This window comes from Talpa occidentalis, unplaced genomic scaffold (genome assembly GCF_014898055.3).
Source record: "Talpa occidentalis isolate TD23 unplaced genomic scaffold, MPIMG_talOcc4v2.1 talOcc4.3, whole genome shotgun sequence".
In the NCBI taxonomy this organism is placed as follows: domain Eukaryota; kingdom Metazoa; phylum Chordata; class Mammalia; order Eulipotyphla; family Talpidae; genus Talpa; species Talpa occidentalis.
Genome location: NW_023603184.1, coordinates 5,844,917 through 5,852,527, shown reverse-complemented (window position 1 = coordinate 5,852,527; position 7,611 = coordinate 5,844,917). Strand labels below are relative to the sequence as shown.

General features: G+C 51.1%; 1 long non-coding RNA gene across 1 annotated transcript; it reads left to right on the top strand.

Annotated features, from left to right (window-relative positions):
• Positions 1 to 3,922: 3,922 nt before the first annotated feature.
• LOC119254525 (uncharacterized) lies at positions 3,923 to 6,054 on the top strand. The gene is made up of 3 exons (XR_005127293.2): positions 3,923 to 4,071; positions 4,872 to 5,088; positions 5,655 to 6,054. It is a non-coding gene; the product is annotated as an uncharacterized LOC119254525 (long non-coding RNA).
• The last annotated feature ends 1,557 nt before the right edge of the window (positions 6,055 to 7,611 follow it).

The window sequence follows — 7,611 nt, the reverse complement described above, 5'->3', positions numbered from 1 at the left end:
CCTCTTTTCTCTCCTCTCCGCTCCCCAACAGACTGGTTCAGGAGATGTCAGGATAAAGATTTGCAGCTCCTTCCTGGGCCCTGCCCTGTCTCTTAGCCCCCATCTCCCCTTTCCTGTATTTGTCCACATCGGGGGAGAGGAGGCAGGTGGGGGCGAGGGGGCCCGTCTGCACATTTGGAAGCTAGTGCAAGGCCCGGTCAGCTGAGGAACCGTCACTTAGTAAGGACGGGCACCCCGAGCAAGCCTCGCTCAGGAGGTGTTCTGGCTGGAGCGCGGGACTCCAGGCTCTTGAAGGAGGAGGAAGAGAGCCCGTGGGGGTGAGCGGACTCACGGCGATGTTAGCAGCACACTGCTGTTACGTGCCACACTGCTGTTACGTGCCCCTGTCTCCGCCTGTCTGTCTTCCCACCTCTGTATGCGCGCTCCACCCGAGGCCTGTTCTTCGGCCCCTGTTCTTCGGCCTGTTCTTCGGCCTCCCCTGTTCTTCCCCCCCTCCCTCGCTCCCTGTTCCTTATTTCGTTCTAAGACACAAGACGGAGGACAAACCTAGGAATGAACAGGATGGGAAGCCAAGTGTCCCAGACAGCTCAGTCCGGACAAGGGCTGAGAAGGACCGAAGAAGCTACGGATCCACACACCCACCTCCCCTCTAGCCATACTGTGTTTCTCCCTTCAGAATAAGTCCTCTCTGCCTAGCTGACTGCCCCCAGCCCCCTGCCAGCTCCCCAAACTCTCCTAGTGGCCACCTGTCCACATCACTACTTCTTGCTGGTGGAGGGAAGCTGGGGGTAAGATGGGTGAGATCAGGGGGTAATTAGCTCCTGGCTGGTCAATCATCCTCCTGGCCAATTTCCCACAAGACAACCCACCACGCAGGCAACCCTCCCTCGCTGAAAACCCAGTTTCTGTGAAGACTGTGCTTCCCCCACACTGAGAGGGTTGTGCTCAAGGGAGCCCCGTAAAGAATGACGGCCATTTTCTGAAGCCCCAGAAAGCCGTGGGCCCATTCTGAAGAGCCACGATGTTCGAGGACCATCTCAGGAGGAAGAAGAGAAAGAGACCTCTGAGAGGACTTGAAGAATCTGCTTGATGGGAGTCCACCTCTCTGTGTGCTCTGGGATTTTTTTTTTTTTTGGCCTCTTTCACCTCCACGTACTTATTTCTTTGTCTCCACGCCTGACTCAACCATGACCTTCACTGGCCTATCTGCTTTCCCTCTGAGGGGTGGGAAGAGTTGGATTCAGGTCCCTGCTCAGTAACTGTGTCCTTCTGGTCCAGGTTGTCCATCCCCACTGGTCTCCTGCCTGGGATCCAACTCAAGTTGTTGACCAGAAACATCCCCAGCCCCTGACTGTGGGAAAAACATCCAAGATCATTAGAAATTAGCCTTCATCAAGGACCAGTCTACTACTCGCCCGCCAACATGGGCTCCCTCCATGCCTCTCGTGATGCTACCGCCACTGCCTCAGTGACACAACCGTGATGCCCCAGCCTCGCCACATCCAGGCATGATGGACACGGCTGCTCCCCAGTAGCTCATTCCCTCCTCTCCACCTGTTTCATCCTTGATCTATGGAGGGGAGAGCATCTTGCAGAAGTTGATTTTTTGGGTCTGACTCTGACAAGCTCCTCATTGTCCATCTCATCTCCCCATCCAGATCTGAACCCCATGATAAGATCATCAGGAATTGCCTTGGGCATCAGTAAGATTCTGAGGGTGTAAAGAATAGAAAATGGGTGTAAGTGAGTAAATGCTGGAATCTTGGAAGACTCTGACAGCTCTATAAAATTTTCTTTGTAAATTAGAAGAACCATATTTAGTGGGAAAAAAAAGACTTTGAAGACTTAGCAAGTCAAGTTATAATTTAGCTCATTTCAGGGCTCTTTCAGCTCTCTCAGTCCAAGCTCTGCGCCTAATTATTGTCACGGGTCTCCATCTTGCCTCAGTCCTTCTCACCCTTGTCTTTTTCTCCCCGTTTCTCCCCCCTCTCATACCTGGCCTACTGTAGCTCCCTCTACATTTCCTCCACCCACCCACCCCACCCCCGCCCAGAACTATGGGCCAGAGCCCCTTAGCCTGAGTAGCTAATCCAGTTGACTTTGTACTTCAATTGTGGGCCTGTGGTTCCCCAGCCCTCAACAGACCCCTAAGTAAGGGTGATTCCGGGACTCAAAAGCATTTCTTCACTCCTCCTTCAACATCACCTTCTCTTAGCTACCTCAACACTGCCCACTCTGCAAGCTCAGTAAAGCTCACTGATGCAATGACTTGATAAAGGGAACACAGAAGCCAGCCAGGATAGGACAGGGCCCAGGGAAATGGGTGTGATGCAGGAAGTTTCCTTTTTTCTGTTCAAAACTTTATGAGCTGTAAGTATTACGTACTCTCCAGAGTATTCAGGAAACTTCATTTATAGACACCCTCCCTGTCAACTAGAATATGACAAATAGGTTTTCCTGGTCTCAGAGCCACCAAGGAGAGTTCTTCCCTTTCACCCCCAGTTGTGACCCTTGAGTAAGTTGACAATTGTGACAATGACTGATGGGAATTTCCAGTCAAGCCTTGAATCTTACCATTTCCTTTTCACAGGAGACAACTAGGTGGGCTCCTCCCCCCGGCCCCACCTTAGCCATGACCACAGCTGTTATGCATGAGGTGACACAGCTCATCCAGTGCTGCCCACACCACCTCCCATTCTTGTCCTCACCTGCACCTCCCTCTCTTGCCTCACTTGTAACAGGCCCCATTTAAGATAGACTCGAGAAGGACAATCTCCCCTAAATTCCTACTTCCCATCCTTTGTACTCCCAGCTTGAGCACACACCAACACTCTTACTCTTCAGTTCAATCCTCCCTTCTCATCCCCCAGTGGTGGGATGGCCCCCGCGATTCTCATGACCACAGGTGAAGACAGAGAAATCAACCAAATGGCTTGTTTTCCTGGCTCTCCCTTTTACTTCTTCACTCAGTTCCTCCGTAAGAGGAGCAAGAATAATAATGGTGATAGCTAACACTTACTGAGTGTCAACTATGTACCAAGCACGTGTGTGCTGGGGAGTCTAGTCTAAGTCCCTGCAATCCCCTCTTTCCTTTGTCATCTCTTTAACTTCCTGTCTCATCTCTTGCCATCTCTGACTCTGTCTTCTAAAAGCTTCCTGAGGGTGTCCAGCCATTGTTCCAGAGGCCACATTATCTGCAGCTGTACCCTTAAAAGATAGATCACTCCATTCCTGTGCTCCAGCCATCCTACATACTTGAAGGAATCATCTCACAGACGAGGCCTCCCCTTTCACCACCCAAGCCACTCTTACTTAGAGGCCTTTGCAGAGAGACCATTTCCATTGGCCAGAACACCACAACCACAACCCACTAGCCGGGTCTCCAACCCCAGGGCTTTTAGAGCCCTTAGCAGGGACCCCATCATTTCACCCAGGTCCCAGAACCCATCCAAGCTGTAGGAATAGCCCCAGTGTTTCATACAGCCTGCAGAAGCTGCAACAGACCCCTTAAACGCCTGCCCTCTGGGCACTACCAGGTCCTCTGAGCATCCCCAGCGGCCGTTCCTTCTCCCGCCCGCTCACTGTCCACCGACACTTTTTAGCATCAAACCCCCTCTGTTTAGTGGCTTGTTCCGTATAACGGCCCTATATTCTTTTGGGGGATTCGTTTTGTACTTTTAGATGCCCTCATGTGCTCTTTCTTTGAGAGAGAAATCGCCTTTCACCCTTCCCCAAGCGGCCACAGGCCCCTGAGCATGAACGGCCGGAAGCCGAGGGCCAGAGCCGTTACTCCAGGGCGCGTGCTGGGGCAACCAGGGCGACCGGTAACGGCCGCGGGCTTCCCAGACTCATCGCTCATTGGACTGCTCACCTGTCAATCACTTATGCTGGGCCAATGAGCAGACCCCTGACAGGAAACGCGGCTTGGAGGCCATGTTAACGGTTCTCTGAGCCCGGGGGTTGTGGGGCTCGCCCCACCTTATGCTCTGCGCGCTGGGGCCGGTACATCATGCGCAGGGGGACCTGGGGAGGAGCGTGGAGAAGGTCGAGTCAGCCTAGACCCACACACAGGTTGGGATCTTTGGAGACTCTGGGGAAAGGGCCTAGAACCATCTCAGCGCTGGGGTTTAATAATGGGGGTAGTGTTGGGCCTCCCTGGTGGCTCAAGGGGTTAAGACGCAGCCTCTGCAGCACGAGTTCGATACCCGGCCAGTCAGGGAGCAACCCACATGGCGCAGCAGACCTCTCCTGACTCGCCCGCTGCTCCCCTCAGCAGTGTGTTTCAATAGATCTACCTGTTCTGTTCCCCACTCTGTCTCTGGAGAATCCTCTCACACCCCCCCCACACACACACACACACCTCTGGCCTGTACCCCAGCTCTTGTATGCATAAATAAATCTTAAAAAATATAATAATGGGAATAGTGTTAAGGCTGCTCTTGGTTAGTCTCCCTCACATACTCGACCTCACTTGCTGATTCTTAAGAAGTGCTTGGTACCCCATGATCGCTCTGACCCCTTTTATTTTTCATATCTTGGAAGACACTGTGCCCCAAGAAAGGGAGAAGCCAGCTTAACCTCGGTTGTGAGCATCAGGGAGACAACAGGTGGGCGGTGGAGAAGCACTTCCCAGAGCCAGAGCAGGGGCTGCTCTCCAGGATAAGGAGGGGTGACTTCCAGCCTGAGGGAGAAGCCTAGGGCCAACCAGGAGGCACTTGCTTACTAGGAGGGCCTCTGAATTTGGGCTCAAAAGACAAAGGAAGCATTGTGGTCTGCTGTCTGGGCAAACAAGTTTGAGGTGAGGGGCAGCTGTGGAGACTGAAGAGTCACCTCCAGCCCCATTTATGGGTTGTTTTGTCTCTTTCTTGTAGTTTGCTATAAAAGGTCCTTTTGAAGAGTTCATTCTCATCAAGTTGAGCAAGGATCTGTTGCCACAGAGGAGGTGGCCCTGCTTTGCTGCCATCTCCATTTTCTCCAGCAGCACCACCTGCAACAGCTGACAATGACTGTGGGGCTTTTCCAGTGGATACTAGAATGTCATTTTCTACAGCCAGGCGGGAATGCAGAGTAATTGTTGGGCAGCAAGAGGTGAGTGGGGGAGAGAAGTAGAGCTCTGTCTCCTCTAGCCAGCCCCCCCTCCTCCCTCCTTTACTTTCCCCAAAATCCTTCTTCCCAAGGCTTCCCTTCTCCCACTGTCTGGCTAGCCCGGTCCACTCCAATTTCCATTTTTCACTTCTTTGCCAGAAATTCAGGAAGGGCTTCCTGGCCCAGGCTCTCTCTTGCTGCTCCACTGAGAAGTAATCAGTTTCCTGAAAGTTTGAAAAATTGCTTTTCAGCCAGAGGACACCAAATCAGTTTAGAGGGATGGTCTGTAAAGTACTGTTGACAAAGCTACTTCTCTGACCTATGGGGCATCCGAGCACTTGACACTGTACCCCATGGATTACAGGTTGTCAGCTGCACAGGTAGAATTCAGTTGTCTAGACCCAGAGCACCTCTTGCGACTTCGGTTTCTACCGTAAAAGATTGTACTTCTCAAACCACCTTCCCCACTTTGCCCACTCTGTCTCTTTTTTCTTGATTTTCACTCTGTTCCATCTGTCATGTCTTTCTCTCTGGCCTGATTTTCTTTTCTTTCGCTTTTGTTTTCTGAGGCCAAACAGGAGCCGGGGAAGTTGTGACATGGAGGTCATCCAGAGGAGCACCCCCGAACCTGAGCATCCACCATAAGAGCTAGACCCCTTTTCGTCTACCCTAGCAGGAGCAGACGTTGCCGCCGCCTATCCTCAAATGCCCTTTCAACCACCACTTTGGTACCGGGTTTGTTCTCCAGGCCTGCTACAGATGGGTGCACCCCACTCTAACCCATCACCCCCAGACGTTAGAACCACTGACACCTGCCTCCCATGCTTCCCGTGGCAGGCCTCTACAGAAGCAAAACACAGTCACCTTAGACTCTGGCATACTGAGGCCCCTCACCTTCCTGCCAGTCTGTGTACTAAAATATTAAATCATATTCATGTGCCTGAAGTAAGATTGGAGTGTTCATTGTTTCCAAATGTAACACTAAATTGCCTTCCTCCTTCTTCCTCCTCCTTTCCCTTTTGTATCCTTGCTGGGACCAAAAAACGATCAGGAGAGGCTGGGAATGAAGGTACAGGTGGGAAAGTATGACAGCATCCTTGTCCCAGAGCGAACATGAACTCCGCTGCACACTCCCGGGCAGGTTTTTGGGGGGCATAAATATCCCTGCTCCCTACCAGCAAAGAAAAGGGGTTCCCTGATACATAAGACACAGATGCAGGGGCTGGAAAAGTGGGGGCATGTTGCTGTACTCAGTGGGGACATTATGTAACAGGTAAGAAGGTTCCCAGGTAAGAAGGTTCCCTGTGTTATTTCTAGTAATGAAAGCCTTACGGTAGTCACACCTGGGCTAGCCCAGTAGTTAACTACTATGCAACTGTTAAAAACGCATTTGAAAACTTTTTGGCATGACAGGAGGGAAAAAGCCTCTTCCAAAATTGTAGTGCAGGATGTTCATCGTCTCAAGAAAAACACCAAAAATTCCAGAAGAGGTTGGAATTATCACTGATTTTTATTTTGTTATACAATGTTTTATTTTAAGCAATGATCCATACAATCAGACACACAACAAATTGTGAAAGTGGTCGGTTCTTCCCTGCTGCAAATGAAAAGGGAACTGGAGCTGAGCCACGGGGGGAGCGGTAGGGGTGGTGGTCTGTAGGGTAAGTCAAGATTGCTCAGGCTTTTTCGCTGTTGGCCTCTGTGGCTAACACCTGCGGCCTTGAATGCAGGAGGCGCTTGCGAGCATGGGCTCAGGGTGCGCGTGCGTGATGGTGGTCACCTGGAGTGTGAGGTGGGCATGTAAGTGAGCACACCTGAGCCTGGAGGTGGAGCATATAAGGGCAGCGTCAGAGGACGGGGTACAGCGGAGAACTCTACAAGGGGAAAGAACATATAGGGATTTGGGGCTGTAGGGGGCGGGGTGGGGAATGGAGGGGGGCTAAGTTGCTGTCCTCCTGCTGGCTTGTTTTCCCCTAACCTGTGGGGATGATGCCAAAATTTCTCTTTTAAGCTGCCTGGTTTAAGACCTAGGTTCACACAGCAACTCTGAGGTGGGCACCACTGGGCAAATTATTCAATCCTGCAGAAAATTAGCCCTTTGACAAGGTGAAGCTCACTCACACCTCAGGCCTTTTGCACTGCTTTGCTGTCCATCCATGATACTGTGCCCCAGATCTTTGTGGGGTTTTTGCTTTGTCATTTGGGTCTCAACTCAAACAAATCTGAGTTGCAGCCTTTAGACACATTCCACAACATTTTTTTTTCCTTTGAGCACTGACTTCTAATTATCTTTCATATTTGCTCTATTGCTTATTGTCTCCTAGAAATGAAATTCTGTGGGAACAGAATGCTTGTTTTGAGCACTGCTTCCTCCCTGTTGCCTAAAACCCCGCCTGTCACTAATTAAATGAATCCGGTGCCATGCAATACATTTTCACCAGGTTTTCTTATTTAATCTTTCTCAGAACCTCAGGTGGTTCACATATGAGGAAAAGGTTAAGAACAGAGAGGTGAAGCACAATGAGT